At 34.0% G+C, this 25,617-nt stretch overlaps 1 protein-coding gene across 2 annotated transcripts in view; it reads left to right on the forward strand.

The window, feature by feature from the left end:
* The first annotated feature begins 2,728 nt into the window (after nucleotides 1–2,728).
* The window catches only part of LOC123554088 (orexin receptor type 2-like), a 74,645-nt gene continuing 51,756 nt past the window's right edge, over nucleotides 2,729–25,617 (forward strand). Inside the window, exon 1 of one of the 2 annotated variants that reach the window (XM_053548489.1) lies at nucleotides 2,729–2,803. The gene's annotated coding sequence lies outside the window, so the exon portion shown is untranslated. Of the gene's footprint in view, nucleotides 2,804–13,694; nucleotides 13,841–25,617 lie in introns of those variants that run through there. The other variant, XM_045343991.2, reaches the window with a different exon arrangement.

A 25,617-nucleotide genomic window follows, 5' to 3' on the forward strand; every position in this document is an offset into this window, starting at 1 on the left:
TAATAATGTGTTTGTGAGAATACGTTATACAAGGTATTTGTGATTAAGCCACAAATACCATTGAGGTTCCGTTAGATTCCAATTTTTTGCTATCGTGTAAATTACAATTAGCAATATTGTTATAACGTACATTGGCGAAGAAGGGATTACTTGCTAGACAGTCGGCTTAAATACGGAGTAGGCGAAAAACTACCGAACAGTCTCGACAGTAAGATTTACATGGCCAAATTATTATCGGCTTTTGTGGCGATTGTTCGCGATGGGTCTAATTTTCCCATATGATTAAATAAAACCTCTCCGGTAGAGCAAGAATTAGACAAAATACATCTGGTACAGCAATAATTAGATAAAATACCTCATGTACAGCAAGAATTAGATAAAACACCTCTGGTACAACATGAATTAGATAAAACACCTCTGGTACAGAATGAATTATATAAAACCTCTCCAGTACAGCAAGACAAAACATCTCTAGTAAAGCAGGAATTAGAGAAAATATATCTGGTACAGGAAAAACAAGTGAATGAAGTAATGCCATGCCAAATACAAGTCCCATACTGGATGGCACTATTTTCTCTACGGCCAGTTATACATATTGAAATGTATCTGGCAAGATGTATAAAAAATATTTTGTACTTATATACAACATGTTATACAAACACTTGGATTAAAATTTATATATAAAAACTACAGTTGTTTTCATATGTGAAATTTTTGGCCGATTATCAAAAAAAAAGGTTGTCTTAAGTTATTTATAGTAACAACAAAGAGGAAATTATCAGTAAAAAAAAAAAAAAAAAATTAAAAAAAATCTGTATAATATAAGTCCACAGAAACTCCTTAAAGGTTGAGATAGGTAAAAATAGCTCCTAAATTGGGATGTAACTGCATGTTGTAACACAGAAAAACTGGTTCCCGGATTATTCCCTACGGCAGTAATAATTAAGTTACAATTATAATCTGTTTATAGTAGAAACAAAGGAAACGTAATTATAAAACAAGTTGTGCCTCACGGTTGTGAACATTTGTTCATGTTTACATCAAAAATCACTCCATGCATGGGGGGGGGGTAAAGAAAGAAATTGCGCCAGATCAAAGTTTATTCTGTATCTGGCCTTTGGCCTCTATGTTTGACCTTAACCTTAAACCTAGGGACCAGATTTTTGCGCACGACACTCCGTATCATGGTGGTGAACATTTATGCCAAGTAATATAAAAATCCCCTTTAGGATTGTGTGTTACAGACTGGAGAGTAATAAGTCCTTTTGGCCTTTGATATTCCAGTGTGACCTTGACGTTGCAGCTAAGGGCTCGGGTGTTGCGGACGACACATTGTCTCATCCAGGTGAATATTTGTGCAAACTGATATTAAATTCTGTTTTGCATGACAGAATTATAGACCAGACAGGAAAAAATCCCATTGACCTTTGATCTCAAAGTGCGACCTTGACCTTTAAGCTAGGGTTCTGGGTGTTGCACAGGACACGTCGTCTCATTTAGCCAAGTAATATTAAAATCCCTTGATGGATGACAGAGCTATGGACCGGACAGGAAAATAAACTATTAACATTTGACCTCCAATTGTGACCTTGACCTTTGAGCTAGGGGTCCGGGCTTTCGCGTGACACGTGTTCTTCATGGGAACATTTGTGCCTAGTAATATTAAAAATCCCTTCATGGATGGAAGAGTTTTGGACCGGAAAGGAAAAAAGCCCTGTTGACATTTGATCTCCAATTGTGACCTTGACCTTTGAGCCAGTGTTCCGGGATTCGTGTTTGACACGTCGTCTCATCATGGGGAACCGTGTGCCAAGTGATACTAAAATCCCTTAATGAATGACGGAGTTATGGACCGGACACGGAAACAGAACCCTGTTCATGCTATGTAAATTATTGACTGCCAGTGTGACCTTGATCTTTGAGCAGTGGTCTAAAGTTGTACGTGGACACTATTGTCTTATTATGAGGATACATTTGTGCCAAGTAATATTGAAATCCCTTCATGGATGGCATATGTTATGGACCGGACAGGAAAAAGGCCCTGTTGACCTTAGACCATCAATTGTGACCATGGCCTTTAAGCTAGGGTCCGGGTTTTGCGCATAACACATCGCCTTACTATGAGGTACATTTATGCCAAGTAATATTAAAATCCCTTCATGAGTGACAGAGTTATGGACCGGACACGAAATTGCGGACAGACGGAGGACGGAATGACGGACGGACCGAAAACCACATTCCTATAGTCCCCGAAACTGGTTTCAACAAGTAGGGGACTAATAGCTTAAAGGTAAAACCTCTCTGTTATAGCAAGAGTAAAATAAAATACCTCTGGCCAAATATCACGATAACAGTCACTATCAGTCTTACTTTTAACACAGAACAGGTGTGATACTTTGTGATTTATTAAATGAATTATCAAGGTATCAACTAGAAGAACATAACAGACCAATTGTACTGTTTTGTTTTTACTTAGTCTAAAACAAAACTAAGAGTATAAAGTATTTATGCCAAATCAAGTGAATGATTTTCAATTAATGGGTAACTTATGCTGGCCTTTAATTGATGCCGCTGGAATCTGTTGCACGTCCCACCAATTCATAAAAAATAAATTTTCAATCATTTCTGCTGGGATAATAGGTTACTGTTCCTTTCTAGGATCACTTTATTCATTGTAGTAAATTCGCACAGTTGCATTGACATTTAACAATGTGTTAATTATATTTAGGGAGGCGATACGGACTAGAAGAGAAAGCTATATATTAGAACTGGAATTTAGAAGACATAGTTTACAGAAGGACAGGTAGGACTTTTGTAAATGTAAATTAAAAACATACGAAACTCAGAAACACATTGATATTGAACTAAAAGGTTTTTAATGTAGTAAAACATGTACTGAAACTCGGTACTTTTAATGTTACAATTACTTCACATTTCAACAGAAAAAACACTCGAGAGTGAAATATTTCTCTGGCAGAAGCCAAATGCTTTTTGTTTCTATTTAATTTATTAATATCATACTTCTAAAAAACAATATGGGATCTGCTTTTTGTATCATTTGTGCAGTATTTTATCTTTTGCGTCTTTTAGAAATTTACTTTTATGTAATATTCTATGATAATATCGTCAGGAATATGCATACTAACAGTCAAAAGGAAAATGTATATTCTACAACAAGTCCATTTACAGGTGATTTCAGTGCTGGTATATTTTTACGTCCATACTTTCATTGCACATTTGAACTACTGACATAGTTTGCATCTATCTTTAAATATGAATAATGACGGGACATTCATCCTGATATATAGTAGTGCTTTTTTTGTATTTGCTATGGGATAACCATCTTCTCTTAATGTTTACTACATATTCCACATCAATCTGGCACTGTTGAAAAACTGGCTTAAAAGTCATATTGACGAATATACTCGTAGTCCGTAAGAATTACAATAACTAGTTATTGTATTAGTTACTGGATTAATAGATAATAAAACAATTATTATCACATGATAAGAGCCCTTGTTTTTCAATATTTAAGACTATTACTTTAGACAGTTTGGAAATTTAGCATAAAATACTGAATATTCATTTTTGCGCAGATAATGATAAAAAACAACAAAATGATGATTAATATTTCGCATTTAGTTACATGACACGCAGAAAAATAGTTTAATATGCCCACGAAGGAGTCATATAGTTTGGAACACGTTGTCCGTCTGTCGGTTTCTGTCTGTTGCGCCAATTTTCGTTGTCCGGTCATATCTTTGTCATCGATGGATGGATTTCAAATAACTTGGCATGAATGTGTACCACAGTAAGACGACGTGTCGCGCGCAAGAACTCAGGTCGTAGCTCAATGGTCAAGGTTCACACTTAGACATTAAAGGATAGTGGCATTGATTGGGCGTGTCCTGGTCCATATCTTTGTCATCGATGGATGGATTTTCAAATAACTTGGCTTGATGTGTACCTCTGTAAAGGCGACGTGTCGCGCGCCAAGACCCAGGGTCCTAGCACAAAGGTCAAGGTACACTTAGACTTTAAAGGATAGTGCATTGATTGGGCGTTGTTCCGGTCCTTACTTTGTCATCATGCATGGATTATTTTAAAATAACTTCGCAGAATGTGTGACACAGTAAGACGACGTGTCGCGCGCAAGACCCAGCTCGTAGGTCAAAGGATCCTGAAATCTAACATCGGCCATAACTACTCATTCAAAGTGCCATCGGGGGCATATGTCATCCTATGGAGACAGCTCTTGTTTTATCATTATATTGTTTGAAAGGAACTATCAATAACAACGGTTAATGGCTGTAGAAATATCCAGGAAAGGTTTTTATTGCTATGAAAAAGCGTTTCGATGTTTATAGAAAAGCTTAATCTTGATAGCACTTTATCAGCAAATGTTACTTTCAGAGGTCAAAGCAATCAAGATAAAAAAAGATATATCTTAATGTGTACTCGTTTACTTGTTCAAAGTTACAAGTAAAGAAAACAGAAAAAAAATGTTGGTGTTGCGTTAGGCTATGCTATTATTTGTCTGCATTATAAATATTAATATGTTGTTATAAAAATCGCGGCCTCGACTGGAAATAGGTTATCATTTCAAGTCAGTTGAAGTTTTCATTAGCAACCTTGCCAGACGACTTCACTATAAAAAAGTGTTGAAATTATATTTTTATCAATAGTCAGCTCAGCTGACAAATGTTATTTGAACTTTAACTGTAAGTATATCTAGAACGTTAATTCTTATTCGTTACCGATTGTTTGCATATATTACTGCGTTGTGTTTTGCTGTCGGCCTCCGTTGTGCGACAAGAGTACTTTCGTCGTGCGTTCTCTATAAGAGATGAACCATGTTATCATTTCTCCTGCATTTAATGTTGTCCGTCTGTCTGTCAGTTTGTCTGTCTGCATGATAAAGAAATTTGTCTACGCACGTCCTTCATAATCACCAGACGGATGTTCTGTTTCGGTGATTTTCAGCAGTGATATGGACATTGATACGTCAGACTTTATGACCTTTTGGTCCCTTGTTTTCTTTCTTGAAAAAAAAACGATCTCCAGCTTACATTTTTCTTTTGAACGACAACCGAGACCCCTTAAGCAGAGATCCCATCGTACTGTTTCCACTTGGAACAACTTCAGAGACAAGATTTTGTTGTTACATTGTGATCATTGTTGATTTGCTGTACATATACAGCATAGAAAAAATATACCGTTTGTAAGTTTTCACTTTAACTCATGTAATATTTTCAAAGGAAGAAATGTTAGGTGAAATATTTCTTCGTCTGTTTAAGCTTATGGGCGTATGTTACATTTTCATGTTTGATATTTTCGTAACAGTACTTGCAAGACTTTACATTCTAACCCGGGCTTGTTCCTTCTGGCACATAAACGCTTAACAACTACGTATGACAAAACACTTAACAAACACTTTTACCGAAGATTTCATATAAATTATGCAAGTTAGCGAAAACACCATTATCAATGACAAAAGACACTTGAGTCAAAGAAATATCTGTATTGATTTGATGTATCCCACAAAGATTGTTAAGAGCAGATAAGTCAGCATAAAGGGATTAGATCAATTTTTTCGTGATTGATATTCAATGTTATGGTTTTTAATGCCAAAGATAATAGTTATACTCACTTTGAGAGTGGAGACGACATGACTTGTACCCCATGCAGTTATATTTGCGATGCTCAATAAAGCTACAGCGTCAAAACCTTTATTCTAACTGTTAGAATGTGAAAATGAAGGTAAAATCTATTATTTCTTGCCAGTACATATTCTATTCAAAAATAAACTACTACAACATCTTGTATCATCAATAAAAACCCATCTCACCCGAGTAGATGCATTTTACGGACTTGTATATTGTGACACCTTCAGTTTCTTGGACATCATTGCAATTACAATTAAGTTGAAATAAAATTTTGTATCATCATCCGCACAGACAGAATCCGTATTACAGTAATCTGTCAGTTTGGCGAATTGTAAGACATGAAAGGTAATGTGGACTGTATGTATATAGACTGTATGTATACAGTATAGTAACAAGATCTGGACCATTTTATTTCTGAAGCTACATACAGTTTTAAACTTGCCTATTTGCTCAGAGTATTGAAACATCGCATTATCTATCAAATTTCAAAAATATGAATTATGTTGAAATCAAATAAAATATACAGTATTCTTTAAATGTTTCAAATTATGTCATGTTATATATTATATAGCGAGTGACTCCTCTTTATTCTGAGTTTCTTTTTTGAAACGTCCAACTTTATTGCGTTGAAAAGTATTGCAGATATAGTGATAACCCTTTTGTGATCTCCAGAATGCAATTTGATTTTGTTACTACAAAAAAAGCAGACATTGTTAGATAAGGATTCTCCCAGGCGCCACAAGAATTTGGCTTTTACATTTGTTATAAAATTTTTTAACTAAAACCGATAATTTGATAATGACACTATTGTAGTTAATGTATCTGAGAGCTTGCTCAAAGTAATAAACGTCTGCTTGATATTTTTCCTTTTGATTTATGTAAAACGCTATGAAAGCATGTAAAAGTGATAAGTTTTAATATAATCAGGTTTTATCAGTCAACTACATTTTAATAAGTTATTGGTCACATGGTATGATTATGTTATGTGCTTTATCAAGCTCTACATTACATGTATATAGTATGAAATATTTACGTTCTTATTAACAAAGTTTAATTAAATGAGTTGTGAGAGGTGCTGCAAGAAATGCGTAAATTTGAACATAAAAAACTTCGACGTGTTAATTCTAATATTTCAAAAAAGGTTCATGTTATGCACTATGACAAAGACATGCCCGTTAACATGCGGGCGGGGTATCTTATAAAACCAATAAATGCAAATACAAGACAAAAGGAACAGCAGCTTCTTATAATGTTTATAATATATACAGCATACACGATTACTCATATAAGACGTGCTTTGCAATATTCTGTAGAATTGAGTACGCCTTGCCTTGCACGAAGACCGGTTCTTCCCATTCATTTGTGAATTCTAAGACAGTGTAGGTTCCATATAGTTATAAACCAACGCTTTCATACAATTTTAGTAGTTTGTGCGCGTAATACAAGTAACGTTTTTTCTTTAACTACTTGTAAAACTATTAATATTCAATTTGTGCAAAAAAAATTAGAAGTTTTTTTCTATAAATCATTATGCAAACTTGAATTAGTGATTGACAGTTCTCTTTGTTTGTTCAGGTGTGTTTATTTTCTCCTACTTGGTTCAGAGATATTGTAGTATCATTTAAGTGTGTTATGAGTTCGCCATTTCACACAAATCGATTTCACTCAGCTCTCTCTCTATCGATTCTAATAAGTGCTTGGTGTTAGATTAAGGGTTAGTTTGGAGAGATGTGTGTCGTAAGATAATAATGTTTTCGAGTTAGTAGAGGTTTATTGGGTAAGTAGTTGTTAAGTTTTGATCTGGGGATAGTGATCGATTGTCGAGGTTGGAGAGCGGTTGGTAGAGCTGATTCTGTTTTGAGAATAGATTGTGTGGATGGTGTCGGCTTTTGTGCAGTTGAGGTAGCGCGCGCTGTTCTGTGAGGGTGAAATTTGTGTAAGTTGTGGTGGGAGCATAAGTGTAGGTGGGTGTTTTCGTTGGTTTGTTGTGTGTGTCCGGTGTGTGGAGATTTATCTTATATTATATTCTTATTGTTTTTTTATGCTCCCGAAGGGAGGCATATAAGTTTTCAACTGTCCGTCCGTTAGTTCGTTCTTTCGTTCGTTCGTTCGTCAAAACGTTATCTTTTTGTCTCGAAAGGCATTTTGATTCGCAAAAACCCTGCGCCAGGACCTCAATATTCCACATGCTGATAGTACTTTTTGAAGTCACGACTTCTACTGAATTGTGGGGTTACCAGGTTTTAAGGTCAACGGTCACAGGAGCTCAATGTTAAATTTTGCATGAAGGCACTTTACTCGCGAACCATGCACCTAGGTTATTCACCTTCACATGCTGATAGTACTTATTAAGTACACAATACCGCAGAATGACTATGGAGGTCACCAGGTCAAGGTCAAGGTGTTCACAGAGGGCCAATGTTAACTTTTTGCATGAAGGCACTTTTATCGCGAACCAGTGCATCCAGGACTTCAAATTCCCCTCACTCAATGTGTAGTACTTATTGAGTACACGACTCCAACTGACTTTGAAGTCACCAGTTCCAAGGTCAAGGTCACAGGGCCAATGTTAACCTTTTGCATGAAGGCACTTTACTCACGAACCACTGCACCCAGGACCTTCAAACTTCACATGCTGATAGTACTTATTGAGTACATGACTCCTGTTGGCTTTGGGATCACCAGGTCAAGGTCACAAGGGCCAATGCTAACTTTTTGCATGCCGGCACTTTACTGGCGAATCACTGCACCCAGGACCTTCAAACTTCACTTGCTGATAGTAACTTATTTGTACACCGGTCCCCAAATGACTTTGTGGTCACCAGAGTTCAGCGTCAAGGTCACAGTGGCAATGTTAACTTTTTGCATTGATGGCCACTTTACAGATCGCCGTGAACCCGTGCATCCAGGACCTTATAGAACTTAACGCATGCTGATACGTACTTATGAATACACGAGATAGATCCAACTGGCTTTGACGCAGGTCACCAAGTTCAAAGCGTCAAGGTCACGGTCAAAGGCAAGGCGCTGGGGGGGGGAATTTGTCACCATTAGTGACTGCTTTTTTTTATTATTATTACTATCATTATTATTATTATACGTGCATACAATTTAGTGATTTATTTCCTTAAGAAGTCTGGAATATTTTAAAAGCGTTCTATGGCAGATGTATGGTCAGAAAATAACTCTTTATTATTCACTTTACAAGATTTTTTAAAACCACTGTATTAGACCAAATTGCAAACATCTTTATGAAACAGACAGAGCTAATACAAACATATGGAGCCAATAGAGAAAAACAGGGCCATAAAAACGGGGGCCAATACGGAATTCTAAGCATGTGTGATAGGTTCAAAAGAGTGGGCCAATTCGGTGAAGTCACTTCCGTTAGAATTTTTAAATGGAGATCGCCTCATTATGTTTTTAAATCAGATTTATAGATAAATTTTTTTCTTTTCACATTTTGACAAAAAATCATCTAACATGTTCATGTAATAACCAAAGTATAATGAGCGGGTGTTTGTACGTCTTCATAGATTGCAATGGATACTTATGTTATTCGGTATTGTATTAAAATGCAAGGGTTTCCTGTCAGGAATTCGGCAGTTTCATGGAAATTAATGAGGAAAATACGGAAATCTCAGATTAATTGTTAAAAGGATGTTGAGACCTTAATCTTTTAATATGGTTATTTTGATAGTGTGGACTATTTGTGCAATGATAAATAGCAATTCAAATGCTGAAAATGTTATGAATATATTGGCGAACAAGAGTGAAGTTGTGAACGCGAACAATATTCGGATAAGAATTAAACGAAGGCATGGGAGTTTATAATGTGTGCTTGTTGGTTGTGGTATTATCTTGATTGGAACACATATGTGTACAATTTTGTGTCTCGTTGCCTGCGCTCACTAAAAGGAAATTGACTTTTTAAAGCATTTTATCACAGTTCAAATGATAAGATAACTCACTGGAATGAAAAATATATAGGAATTCAAAAAATAAGTAAGTTCTAGTGTGTACTCTTGATTCTGTCACAATCAAAAATATCTCTCAGAATTATTCTTCAAAGTACTAATACAACTTCATTATGTTATTTCTCGGGCCCAATACGTCCTATACTGGGACAAATAACAGGCAATATGAATTGCTTGATTTAATAACATTATATCTAACTGAAGCAGGCGAAATGCATAATGTTAAACAATCATGCATGAGTCGACAGTATTTTATCTATTTTGATAAAATCCGATGTGAATCTAGTTTTATGTGCAGATATAAAAGAAACAGAATGGTGATTAATATTCCGCCTTTAGTTTAATGACATAGAATTATTACTTTTTAAGTCATTATATTGTTTAAAAAGAACTACCGATAAACAAATGTTAATGGCTTTAGAAGTATCCAGGACAGGTTTTTATTGCTATGAAAAAGTGTTTCGATGTTTATAGAAAAGGCTTAATCTTGATAGCACTTTATCAGCAAATGTTACTTTCAGAGGTCAAAGCAATCAAGATAAAAATAGTTATATCTTAATGACTATTCGTTTTGTGTACTTTGCATTCTGACCCAGCAAGTCCCTTACGAAAAATGGAGGCTTTGCAACTACTAATAAAACAGTTGTACTGAATTTTCCATATGCAAGTGAGAGAAAATACCATTATCTATTTATAATATATCTGCTCGGATTTTCTCGCAACCATATTTTTGTTTCACCGCATCATGCATTTGTTCCCACAATAATTTGTCGAGACGAGAAAAACTATCCCTACAATTCATCTTTACGGTCTATTACTACACCTGGCTAGTAAACGTAAATACATTTGTATAAGAGAAATATCTGTACTGATTTAATTTGTCCCACAACAGTGCTTACGAGCAAACAAGGTCTGTATAACAGGGATTAGGACCAATTTGCACGTGATTTATACGTAATTCAATTTCATGGTTTAAGTGAATAAGATACGGATAACAGTTTATACTTCGTTCTGAGAGTGGAGACGACATTGTTGATTAGATTTAAATGTTGCTAAGCCATTAAACCTGTCTATGCGACCTTCTTTAATTCCCAACTCGGTCCTGGGAAACACTGCGGTAGGCTACAGTATCAATACCATCATTCCAACTGTTAGAATGTGAAAATGAACAGTAAAACCTATAACACTCGCCATTACATATTCTGCTAAAAACAAGCTTTATCAAATAAATTACTACTACATCTTGTATCATCAATAAAATCCATATCAGCCGGGTAGGTACATTTGACGGACTTCTATATTGTGTCATCTTCAGTTTCTTGGAAAATTTAGCAATTATAATTAAGTTGAAATTAAATTTTATGTCATCGTCGGCACGGTATTTTTCGAATCCGTATGACAGTAATCTGTCGATTTTGAGAACTGTAAGGCATGAAAGGTAAATTATATTGGTTTGTTGATCTGTACAATTCGTATCACGTCTCTTTAATTCTGTACTTTTTCTGATCATCCGCTTCCGGATATTGGCGATACAAAATGAAACAAACCTAATGCAAACAATCAGATCAAAGCAGTGGTATGACATTCCCGACGTGACGTTAAGGAATGTTAACAAAACAAATTTTCGTCATTTAAAGCTATGATTTGTTTACAGGATTTTTTCCCAGAAACCAAATTTTGTGCATGTATTTCATGTGAATCAATTCGGTATTTTAAATTTGTAATACTGGTTTATACTACAACCTTATCAAAATACTGTATTGTCTGCATCAGATCCGGGAGTAAATCGCATTCAATGGATCTTCAGGTACTGATCAGATGAACTTGTAAGCGATTCGCATTAATAAAGATATACAAGGCATAAATAATAAACATCCTTAAACATCATCAACTTTCTATTTGTCAAATAAAGAAAAAACCAAGAAAACTTGTATTATCCATTTTACGCTTCATTTTAAACTTCCGGTTAAACATTATCTACTTAATCGTATTAACACTTTATCTTTAAACGTGCATCAGTCTGAATATGTTTTGAAAAAAGCATTGCAATATACGTGTCATCTTTCTTTTTTACGTGGTTTCCTATTTCTCATGGCAGCTAATATATATCAGCAATTATTATTGAAGTGTTAAATCTATTTTTGAAATTAATATGTTTATTTGTTTATATGTTAATAATTTTATTTTTAGGATTATTTAAATAGATTTCAAAAGCAATTATCTGTGGTTTAGAAAGTGCTGATATTAGTTTTATGGTTTAAACTTAATACTAAAACTAGAATCTAAAACCTAAAAAACTTAGATTATCCAAACATAATCTATATTTGAGGTTTTACTAAAACGATTTCCCGTTATAACCGTTTCAGTCTGTGGATCTGTTAAGTCAATGTGCGTTTACTTAAAAATCTAACTTAAATTATAACGATACGAATAGGCATTCAGCTGGGACTAAAGAGCACGTGTGATTTAAACATCCGATAGAGGTACATTTATATATATAATTACCGTTTTTAAATCAGCTGAGTGCTGGGAATGCGAATTATGTATGTTTCAATATTGAAATATATACAGAATATGTCACACAAAGGTTGGAAGGATATTCTAATGTTACGTAGATATAATTTATGATTTTGCTGTACATTGAATTGTCTTAAGATATAAAATTACTTCAGCAATTGTAATGAGCACTTTAAAAATGCTCGAAGCCTATATTAAGCAATTAAGCAAGGTAAGTTTCAAAGTGAACATGTAGTTAATCATTTTCTTCAAATGGTCTTTTAAATCATTTCCAGCACGAACAAAATTGCAAAAAAAGGAAATGCTGGAATACTACTGGAAAACATAAGGCAGTCTAATGCTTTATCCTTATCCTAATTTGTTTTGCCTCGAATCCGGGTGTAAAACGCATTCAGTCAAAGTCAGTATACGATCTTGACAACAGATCAGATATCATACAATTTATTAACAAGTTTTAAATCAAATGCAGATTTTGAAATAGAAGAGGAATAATAGAAAAACAGTTTTCATTATATTTATATTTACATTTCATTCATTTATAAATATAAATCAACAAGCAATTGTTGATGTTCATGATGATTAAATCGTGAGTATAATAAGGTAAACATACTTTAACAATGTCAGTTATTTGAGTATTTAAAGACTGTTAGTTATGAAGTTTTCATTTTCACAAAAGTTATTAATTTATCGTCAACATATGTCATCAAATTCCAGAAAGTCAGGATTCCTATAGATACGAACAAAGTGAATGGAAGTTTATTTAAAACAGTGTTAATTTCATTGATCACTTAATATTTAGCCCTGCTGCCAGCAGTGATTCTGCCATTGCGACCTGTGCCTAGCGCAATTTTTCGCAGGCTGTATCTGGTCTGCACTGTTCGCTATTTCACGTCAGTAAAAATTTTCAGTTCGCTATTCAGGCAGGAAATTTTCAGTTGAAAACCCTTTAAATAATAAAATGGTACTGCCAATTTGAATGATGGACCAGTCAGCTTTAGACACTTAGCAGGGTAAAGGTTAAAAATACATGATTTGACGTAAACTTAAAATGTACATACAGATCTATTCCTTTCTTTTTGATTTCAAATTTTACTTGGTCGGAAACTGTGACAAAATCAAAATTAATCGTGAAGATATTATTGCGTGATTAAAAATTGTAATTGCAGATATAATATTTATGGTAAAAGTATTGTTCGCTAGATAATTATTTGTTTTACGGATTTATAGTTCGAAATAAGCGACTTTGTATAAAGATTCAATGTGTTTCACAGTTGGTCGACGCAATAATGTTAATATTAAGTACGTTTAAAACAAATGCAAGCAGGATAACTTTCAAGATATTTATGGTTTTCCTATTCATAAAAAATGGTCTTTGTTAAGCAAATGCAATCGTCTTAAGGTAATTATTGTTTGCTCATAATTTCTTTTCATCTCGCGCCATGATTTCAGTTCATTTGTGAAAGAAGTATGCAACAAGCTTATCCATGCTCTGTGTTTCATTTTCATTGGCTGATGTGAACAGTATCGATAGGGACGTATAATATAAAGTAGTGGCTACGCAAAGATTGGTAAGAGATGAATTGAATGAATGGAAACAAGCATTGACATTTTCATATCTTAGGATGTTTACATACATGTTATAAAGAGTAATATATGGTTTGGAGTATTTACCTGAAACAGGTATTGTTTTATTATTTTAAAAAAATGACAAAGATGAATATACCAATGGTGTTTGGTTGTCTAAAAATGTACAGAAATGCCTAACAAAAGCTATTAATATGGATATTGAAACACTGATCAGTTTAATATACATATGATCTTGAAGCTGATTTTAAACCTATCATACTAATAATTTGGTTGGAAAATATGGTTTATGATAATCCGAAAATGTCAACGTCTAGGTGAGGCGTTTGACATCATCGGAAAAAAGATAGATAAATTTATATATCATCTAGTGAGCTCGTGTTGAAATTTCAGAATTTTGCATACATATGGATCTATATTTTAAAATACTATCATGGCTAATTATTTTAATCAAAGGCATAGATCACACGGAAGCGTAGTTAAGATATTGGATATAACGATATTGCAAAAGTCTTAACATTATTAATACCACTTTAAGAATAATTTGATTTCATTTTATGTTATATTAGATCCAGATTTGATAATTAACACATGAACAATTACCTCATATAGTTGATACAAACATGAAATTAACACGTTTATATTTATATATACAACTGCAGTTGAGACGCGTTTAACTAGACTTCGTAAGTGGCGGTTTTAGGGAAATACGTTCATAGAACGTGGGTTTCATTCATTTGTGTTTATAGATACATGTGCGCAGACATATACATATTCTGTACTTTCCTGTTGGACTTCTTTTACTACTATTAATGGCGTTACAATATTGAGTACTGCATGGGCAGTTGTCGTTTAATGTGCCTCTTCTGGCTGGACTTCTTTTATGGAGTTCGTTGCTGCAATTAAGTATAATCGGCGGAACCATAAACGTTTTGCTTAAAAATACATGTATCTTAATTCACAAATTGAAGTTCGGCATGATTGTTTATGGATACATAAATTGTGATCATTTTTAATGAATTAAAAAATCCCTATCATCCATCTAACGGATTTCAACTACAAAAATGTTGAAAATAGTTCATTGAAGCATCGTAGTTTCCCTTGAGTAAATAGTAAGTAACATCAGTTTTTTAGCCTCAGACTCCTTAGTTATCGGACGGCGGGTTTACACGGGGAAGGTCATTTGTACACGACAGGGTTGACTTCCTATCGTATTGTCTATCGATATATAATATTTTATTATTTGGATTGAAGAGACTAAGTGGATGTTATCGCATAATATTGAATATTTGAGTGTGACCATTATCAAATAATTACATAAATGTACAATAAGATTTAAAAAGAACTGTTGCCATAATGCGTTACATATCCATTAACATGTAGGTTGTCTATTGTTATCCGAAGATACGTTCTATATGCGTTTTCAGATTTAAAAAAATGCAGGATTATAGGGAGGATGACGAGAAAACGAACGTGTAGAATTATATTAAATGCTAAGGCATATAATGTGCATTTCCACTTGGATAAGAAAATGGAAGTATTATTTTCCAATAGGAAAAGTTTGTTTGATCGTAATTAAGCACATTTATAGTCGCCACCAGTAGCCCATATGAGCGGCTCTTCCTGAATACATTTAGTTACTGTTTGATGATATTGCAAGATACAGGAGAAACTCAAATATCAGAAGCTTCACTGGTTCTTTAGCGCGCCAAGTGTAAAGCACCAAAATACGTGATGAGCATCAAAATGTAAGTTATATTAGTTCGAGGTTTAATAGTCAGACGGCGTACCACTGGACCCCACTGTGTCCATTCCAACAACAGAGCCCCATTAGCTTCCAAAGCTAAAGGTCAGAAAAAGAAAACATAGAGCAAGCGAAAAAATTATGACGTTGTGATAAATGTACATCTAATGCGAGACTCGTATGCGATATGGTATTGTCTGCATATGAAGAGATTTTCTCAACGCCGATGTTTTTCAATGATACATGCTAGTCTTCATGTTCTCGTATGATGATATATAACATGCTAGTTGTATTAGATTTGTGTCCTTGTGTAAAAAAGATTCAAGATAGTTAATTTTAAATCGTTTATTACCAAACATTTTGTTTTGAACAGAGTCCATGTGTCTTCCAATAACAGATACATGTAGATCTGTTACCGTGAGTCATATCCCATATAAAAATATTTAAATGTATTTCATAAAATTATGTAATGACCATTTTAACTGTGGATCTTCCGAAACTGCAAATGCCGACCGCATAACCTTAACTCTTGTAGATGCATAATTACCAACGCAGTTTCTTCTAATTTAAAAAGTTTATTAGACTGTGATTTGTCCTAACATATCGGATACCATTTTAACAAAACGCAACATTTTCCGCACGTGAGTGTAAATTAATAAATACTGAAATAGACGATTTTCGTGATAATGGTGGTGTATATCCGTCACAAATGATGCAAAATTCGTCCTCTAAGCTTGATATTGCATGTAAAGTTATTTACATTAAAATAATATGATACACGAAGTATCTTTATCCAGTGAGAACATCTTCTCTGCGTTTAAGACATAAAAACAACACAACTTATACATTTAAACTGATTTATACTTAATTTAGTCTAATAACAATTAGTGATAAAACAAAACTAGTTCACAATATCATATTCTCTGTGACAAAGGGGCATACAAATATTGGTGTATTTAATTTCAATGTATATCTCTTTCGTTCATTCATAAATACTAACAACAGGAATTTCTTTCAGAATTATAAAGTAAAGTTTAAAAGTCATTATTGTTAACTGAAAGGACGATATAGTATATTATAGAAGATAGCATCATCGTCTATGGTTTTCTTATATTAAGCTATGCTCTCTTTTATTCTGTGCTTTTGTACCATTTTTATACTTACACATCTGCAAAGGTTTTGTTCATTTACGCTCATTCCTTGCGTTTTTTTCATGAATATAAGTATGTTTTTCAAACGCCAGAAATTGTTATTGATATTGGAGAGGCTCGAACCAACATCGGTGGGCGTAAGTATTTTGAAATCAGCGACCCCAACCACTCGGCCAAGAGTAAGATGAGTGAAACAAACTGAAAAAGTTTTTTTCTGTTATACACAAAAGACATTTTTAATTAGGTTGCAAAACTTTTCTAGAAAAAAAAATTGTTCAACGAAGATATGTGTTATTATGGGTTTTTTTTTTTTTTTTTTTTTTTATTTATTTATTTATTTTTTTTTTTTTTGTAAAAAAAGGGTTCATGTTCAGTACACAACATTTATTTAGAGGACATGTATGTTTACAATTTTAAGAAAATACTTTTGGTATCCTAGTTTTCTTCTCAGCTGTGAAATCTTTGATGTATATATTTTTTTCAAGCTTTTTCTTTCCATCTTCAAATAGAATTGAAACGCATCATTTAGCAATTGGCGTGGCATATGTTTTATGTACAAAGAACAAACATACAATTCATTTTGCCTTTAGGAAATAATCGGGTTTTTAATCTTACGAACTGGTAGTGTGTGTATATGTTTACTACTGATTGTATAACTCTTAGTTTTTCGACCTTTTGACTTCTGTTGTAATATAAAATGCATTTCATACAATTTGAATTCAAACTTATAGCCACTGTACAATGTTGAGATTATCTGTAAATACACGAATACGATTTTTCATTTTGATTTGTTTAGCTGGAAATACCATTCTGTATCTATTAATCATATTTATTTATTACTGCCAATATCTGCAAGAATATCCTTAAAAAGTTAAGGCACAACCAAAGCAATAATAATAACAGACTGATCTAGTTCATCTGTGTAAATGACATAGGCAATGCCTCCACGCCCTCAGTACCTTAAACTATCCCTTCCGATATATGTTGTGATATTAGCGGTGACGGTATGAAAATGAAAATGTTTTGTTTTTTTTACAATACGTTGTGATAGTTAAATGCAAGCGCTACTGTACGCTAAAATATATATTTTAGTTAAAAGATATTGGAAACAAGCTATCGTAATATTGTAAGGGGTTACACATTGGCTTGGTGTAGTTATTTTTAGATGAGAAATATAACATTAGGGCTAGATTTGATACCCTTATTTACAAATTAAATGAGTTATACTATCGGTTTCTTCATGGATAAGAAATAATGTTCTGTTAACAGTCGTATACATTTTAATACCAGGTATGTTGGCACATGTTTTAGTCATTTTACATGTTTCGTGTGTATTCGATGATTTGCAGCATTCGCTCAATTCAGATGTGTTTGGATTGTAGAGTTTTTAACAACAGAATAAGAGTAAAGACATATTAAAGTGATCTAGGAAATAATATTTACGCTGTGGTGGAATAATTCCATCGTATAACTTTAACAATTACACTTTCAATGAACACTAGTTAACGGATGAATATATATATACGTTTAAAGTACATATTATGTATACACAATATTTACACGTGCGCATATTTCCATGTGTAGTGCAGTATAGATAGCTTTGTTCCCTGAATGTCGATTTTCTGTCGGGGCTCATTTCCGTTTTTTAACTTTATTGTATTGTAGGTTTCACGTTTAAAATTCAAGATATAGCTAAAACATTGTATTTTATTCTCCTATAATAGCAGTCCAAATATCATTATATGATATATTGTACTGTTTTATTACTAAACCCTATTAAACGTAATCCTGTGAAATGACATTTATTTGGAAAATTAGATAATAATAATTTGTGTCACAATAATATGATCACTTTCGCTTTCGTTGATCAGTGTATTCGATTAATATACCTCAAGGCAATACAAATCTTCCTGGTAATGTGTTAGCTTAACATAAATATGTTCTTGCCATATTGACAAATTGGGTGTCAACTATAAGTTTAACGTATTCATAAGTTAATCAACAGTTAAAATGGGATTTATTACTGGCAATAATTACATTTCACATCTTCCATTTGATTTAGTAGAAACCCATATCAATCATCTGCTACAATATCAATAGTTGATAACTTAAAGTAAGAATGTTTTTGAGAATCAGTGACGGAACGATCATTCGAAACCATATCAATAAATAATTTGTTGGTAGAAGTAAAACACAATTAAAATGGATATATAAAAGTAAAGCTTATTTCGTAAGACATCCTCAACTACTACATTTGTCAATAAGATAAACCGTAATATATCTATCAATACAAAATTAAAATTCTGACGACGCCTCATGCGCCTGTCCGACTGTCAGTCTGTCTGTTATAAATATTTCGTGTCCGGAGCATAATATGATAACTATTTAAGGCATTGACTTCAACCTTGGCGTATAAGTAGGTAGGTGGTGATAAGGCGATGTGCAGAGCGGATGAACTGGGCCGATGAGGTCACGATCACAGCATGGTCAAATCTACCATTTTTCTTGTCCAGAGCATAGCTTAATAACCATTTAAGATATTACCTTCAGACTTAGCACATCCGCTACACACCGCCAAGTTACACCATCCCCGCTCCGATATACACCCCAATATCTTATAAAAGTTACTTCCTCCTCCGATATAAAAGGTTCGGCATATGTTGAACCGTAATTTTCACACAAACGAATTCGTCACACGTGTGAAAAGGTCGTACGAATTCCTCACACACTGTGTGACAAATACGTACGAATATGTCACACAATTGTGAAAAATTAGTGCTGTACCTATACACGCCCGCTTAGTGATGGTGTTGTGGGTGTCTGGGGCATTACTTTGCCATGCATAGTGGGATTATAGAATGACTTGGCAAAAATGTTAACAACAAGACCTGTCGTCCACTTACAGCCCGATGCTTTGCAAAAGGGTTGTCGATAAATTTTTGCTAGTTTCGGGAACCTTTCGGGATAATTAATCAATAAAATGGGCGGAGCCTTTCATCGGTCTCGTTCGGCATGTATTCGAGGAGTGGCATACGAACGGTTCTGGTATAAACGCCGAAACCTATGCTAAGTAGCCGAATGCGTTTTTTATAACAGAGTTTTCATACTTCGCCGGACGAATACATTTACAATTGAAGTACATTTGTTGTTTTAAAGTACTTTAGATCTAAGGTCAAAGGTAATGACGGTCAAATCCTATTTGATTACAGCTCAAAGTTCAGCTAATTTTCGTGGATGAGTATCTTTAAATTTTACGGCTTATTTATTCAACTGTCAAATCACTACCTGCTACAAACATACAAATAATTACATAGGCACTGTTTGTTTGTGTGTGTGTGAGGGGGGGAGGGGCTTTGGCGGAGGTGGCGTCACTTTCAAAAACACATCTTTTATCACTCAATGAAAAAGAGTGGCCCCAGCAAAGACCAGTGGAAAAACGAATCTGAAACCAGGCATTTGCACTACCTATCAAACCTATTTGACCCCTTGTTCCGTCATGGCCCTAAAGGAGCACCGTAATAGCGAGCCGACCTATTTGCAAAATTATGTCTTGCACAGCTACACTCAATGGCCCAAGGTACGGAATTCCGTTAGGGTCATCGCCTTTGAATGTGTTGGTCTGAAACGCGATATTCGATAGTACAATAATGAAAACGCGAAATCACGAAACTACGATAACAAAAACGCGACAACACGATGATGATAACGCGATACTACGATAACAAAAACGCGATAATACGATAGTACGATGATGATATTGTGATATACTATCACGTTTTCACCATCATACTGTCGCGTTTTCACCATCGTACTATCATCATAGTTTCGTGATTTCGCGTTTTCATTATTGTATTTTTGACCTTGACCCCTTCCCCCAAATATGCCCTTGAAATTTGTCTTTCTGCTATTCTTCTGGCGTTATTCTCCTTTTCTGCTATTCTGCTATTCTGCTAACCATAATTTTCATAAACGAATTTGTCATACGTGTGAACAATTCGTACGAATTACTCATACATGTATGACATATTTGTGAAAATTTCTTTGGTACTAAGAGGTAGTAAAAAAATGGGGCTCGACAATTTCACAAAACCTACTTGTGACATATTCGTACGTACTTATCACGCAGTGTGTGAGGAATTCGCACGATTTGTTTCACACGTGTGACGAATTGGTTTGTGTGAAAATTACGGTTCAACAGGCGTATATTGCTCCACTATGCGCAGCTCTTGGTGTCTGAAAATTACCACGTGCAGTTCTCCAAAGTACGTTATGGTAATTTACTAAATCCAAGTTTCTAAGTTTGTATTCAGGATCGATGTAAGTAATTCTATTCTTTTCAGTCTTTCAAGTATGCAAGATTATTTTTTGTCTATGAAATATTAACCCTAAATGAACATTGATTTTAATCACACATATTCTGTTTGCATCTGAATATAACTAACAAGAGAATTTGCAGATACGTAGCGTGAGGTTTAATGCTGGCATTATGCTTATAGGTCTAGTTTTTATTTCAGAATACAAATAAGATATTATGCATTAAGCATAAGAAGAAGATGCGTGTCAAGAATAATAAGTGTTCCGTACTGCACACGTTAACACTTCTAGACTATTTTGTCAGTAGGATATATTACCACGTTAACAGATAAGAAGGTTTTACAAGGCAAACCAATCGAAACGTATCAGCAACATTTAAATGTATATTAATGTGTTTTATACAGTCGATCATGTACATTGTTGTAATGAGCAGAAGTAATTATATTTGCATAAAGGTATATTTTATGTCCTTGTGAAATATAATTCTTCAGCCTGAATTTAAGTTTTTAACAAGAATATTCGATACTGTTTCTTGGATCAAAAGTTAACCTTTCAGTCAGTCATATTGCAGCATAATGCCAATCTGGCTTTCTTTTGATGAACATTATTTCAGGCATGATAATCTTATGGGTGTAAGATATATTAGGATTAAGTTACTTCATAATTGATTCTGACATAAAATAACCCTTGAAATTAAGGACAATAATTCAATAAGAAAGTCTCACAGTACCAAAACAGAACAAATAGCAGCCACTTTGTACATATACATATGTAAATTATAGTCGTTTGTATAAAATGCATGCAGTATAATTATACGGAACAAAACAAAATGACAACACGGACAACAAAAACGAAAGGGAACACAGCAGACACCGACTTAGAACATAGCTTTAGTATCTAAAACCAGTTGATTGTATACAAAACATCACTCAAAATTCAAACAATTTACAGGATAGTGTTAATAAAAGTTATTGCCACCACGTAAAGGCTACAAAAAGATCCTTTGAAATCATAGAATACAACCAAGAAAATTAATAGTAGCTTCGGTTTGATTGTGTCTGTTAACACAAGTGAGTGGAAAGTGCGACACTCCTCACGCCTCTTAGCGAATTCTGTTGGAGAAAATACACAAGGACCAGACAAAAGTATGGAGACACCATACATCACTTAAAATCGCTGTGGTAATAATATCTATAAAATCCACTGAAAGCATAGAATGTAGTCAAGTAAGATAATAGCAGACTCGGTTTGACTGAGTCTGTCCGTGCGAGGTAATTGAAAATGCAACACCCTTGATAACTACTAGCACTTGCCTAATCCCGTATCTACGCAGTAGTTGACAAATACATAGAGATAGTACCTAAGTTTTTCAAATCATAGGTATGAAGTTAAAAAGCTTTGAAATGAAGATAAATGTACATATATTTCACAAAAATAGATATATTAACAATATTTAACCAGAAGCGTAGAGTTATGAGCATTTAATATTTTCATGTAAAAGAAATTTTTTTGATCAAGGACATGTAACTCTTCTTGGACCTGGAGAGCAGAAACATCAAAGGGACACGATATAGCAAATATTTTCTACTTGGGTGCATTTGATTGAACATTCAACTGTGAACTGGATTTCTAAATAATAATCCATGATACTGTGTGCTAAAATTATATAACAACTGGAACAGTCCTTTAACAGCAAAAAGATGCTGTAGCGGAATGCAAATTGTTAGACTGTAACTGGGACTCGAACCAAGGACCTCTCACTCGTAAGGCAGACACTCTACCACTTCCATATAACAGCAGTAGCTATAGCTAGGCAGTTTAAGTGCACCGATTACAATACGTGAACTGGAACAGTTTTGTGACAATAACACATAATCGGCCTACTCGGATTATCGGCGTATTTGCTTTGTTACCTAACGGAAATGTTCGTGTAAAGAAAAAATATAATCTAATGCTGCAAACGTTTTAATCGGTAAAAACTGCCCAAGTTTCTCTGACGTGTTTTTTAGAGTATGAACTTACTAACTGGTAGTACCAGTGAAATATAAACTTACACTGAATTTTATATATTTGCCTCTTTAGCAGCTGGCGAATGGCAAAGACAGTGGGCTTTGTCCAAATATAAGCAATTACTTTATCAGTTTCGAGAATATATCAATTGATAGGAAATTACAGTTACAAACTAAATACCTTTCTGCAACACATGGAGTCATTAGCATTCACTGCCAATCAGTATTATGACTAAGATCGACGATCATTCATTCATTCAAATAATTTATAGACAGAGTCCGTTGTTTACATTTTTAAACGTAACCGGTGCTCTTGTAAAAACCACTTTTTTTTTTTTGAAAAGTCGAAGAATGCGAAGAGCTATGGTACGGTCTCTACAATACATGATACATGTACGTTGCATCTGAATTAAGATACATAATGGAAAACTTAAAGAACCATATAGCTCGGAACATTAACTTTTATCTATAGATATTAATAACTTTTACTGCGCCATGATGAAGCTGTTAGGATTTTCAGTAAGTTAATTGTAATAAAAAGTTCGTGTTTTCAGCGAAATATGTGAATATTAGACAAAGTTTGAAAGACATCTGGTATTTTTGTAAATATGTACAAAACAATAAAAATAGTTAAAGGAGAATGTTTACATACCACTAATAGTTACATGATAACAGAAACAATCATAAATTTGTTTTGCATTATACCTTTTTAATTTGTTTATACATTGTACTGATTTGCGCTGAACATGTGAAACTGTTTATTGTAGAATTCACAACAGTTCGAAGAACTAGGTACTATGCTTTATTTCGAATATATGGTAATATTTTAAAGGGCGAACATAGTCAAGGATCATTGTCATTTGTGCTATGGAATATAGCTCTGTAGTAAAATATCAATCATCTTGTGTAACAGGAAGAAATAGCCAAAATATTTAACTAATTATAATGCCATATCTTTATTTTTACGACTTTAAATGCGAAAACTAGTACAAACAGATTGCAATAATTCCAACCTCATGTAAAGCAGCCGATCCTGACTTTTTTTAAAAATTATTTCTATTCAGTTTATGATTTTCACTTCATATTTGTTATATTACAAATTACTGCAAATCATGCAGTTAATACTGTATACATAAAAAGATTATTGTATTTTTACCGTTACTTAAATTAATATAGAAGTTTAGCAGTTGAGCCCTCTAGAAAGTGCGAGTAGTAGCTTTATTTTGCTTTTCAGTTTGCACCTACGCTCTAAAAATAGTAATATTCACACATACACATACATTTAATGTTAAGTATCCGTAAAACAACTCGTTATGCAAGACGGTTCCAGTCGGTGTAAGCTATGGTAAGAGAACGTATGATCTAATCATCAGTACACCAATGTACGTAATAAATTATCTAATTCGCCAGTTCAACAACAACTTCTAGTGCGTAAGTAAATACCTCAAATATATAATGAGTCTCATTTATATACATTTTAAGGATATTGAACCTTCGGCTGGCATTTCTTGTTAACTGTTGCAAGGTTTTACGGACATGTTTTATGAGGATGTAATCTGCGTTTGATATAACAGTTATTTGTTGAATTAACTTCTTACTTTCATCATCGATTATTACTTTTTAATAGATACCTAGATCCTGAAATCACGTGCAGTTCTTCATAACGTGCGTGCGAACACGTAACAATTTAATTTAGAGGTTTTTGATAATCCATATGGAAGTCGTTATTTTTTAAGTATTAATAAGTGATCAGTAGTTGTCAATAAAGGGCATATTTCTTAAGAGGATTCTTGTTTAATATGATGATTCCATGACCTTATTAATTTTAACATATTCCTTTACAAATAAATGTTTAAAACATTTAAGCCATGCCATGAGAAAACCAACATAGTGGCTTTGCGACCAGCATGGATCCAGACCAGCCTGCGCATATGCGCAGTCTGGTCAGGATCCATGCCGTCGCTTACCGTTTCGCTAATTCCAGTAGGCTTTGAAAACGAACAGCGGATGCGCTGGCTGGTCTGGATCCATGCTGGTCGCAAAGCCACCTATCTCATGGCGCGGCTCATATAATACCGTACGCATTAATCGTCGGCTATTCGAAGAATCAGTTAGTAGAAACTGTCAAAGATTTTACTGATATTTTTATTCTACTCGTAAAATGACAGCGAAGATAAATTAAATGCAATTTCCTTTCCTTTGAAATGAATGCTGGTCCCAACAGAATTAAAGGTACGAAATGATAAAGTATAACACGAAACATTTCAGAGGAAATATACATTTAATTAATTAAATTGAACTGTGGTTAAGACAGTGCCATATGTGTATTCAAATAAAATATCTACAGTTTCAAAGATTTTCGTAGATGGAGCTACTCAGTTAACTTATATCATATCAGTCCACAATGAGTCAACATTACAAGAAAACATTAACATATGATATGAAAGAAAAACACATTAAATTACCATGATGTACCTGCTAAGACATCATTATATTTCAATTCGTTTTTGCCTTCCATTGTACGTGATTGAAATTTATTGAGACCAGACATCCGTAATTCTGAAATACTTTCATCATTTATAAGTAATCTAAACAAAAGTAAGCAGCGCACCTCAGCCTATTATTACACCGGAAACAGGAAACTTCAGGTGCTCC

This window comes from Mercenaria mercenaria, chromosome 7 (assembly GCF_021730395.1).
Source record: "Mercenaria mercenaria strain notata chromosome 7, MADL_Memer_1, whole genome shotgun sequence".
NCBI lineage: Eukaryota > Metazoa > Mollusca > Bivalvia > Venerida > Veneridae > Mercenaria > Mercenaria mercenaria.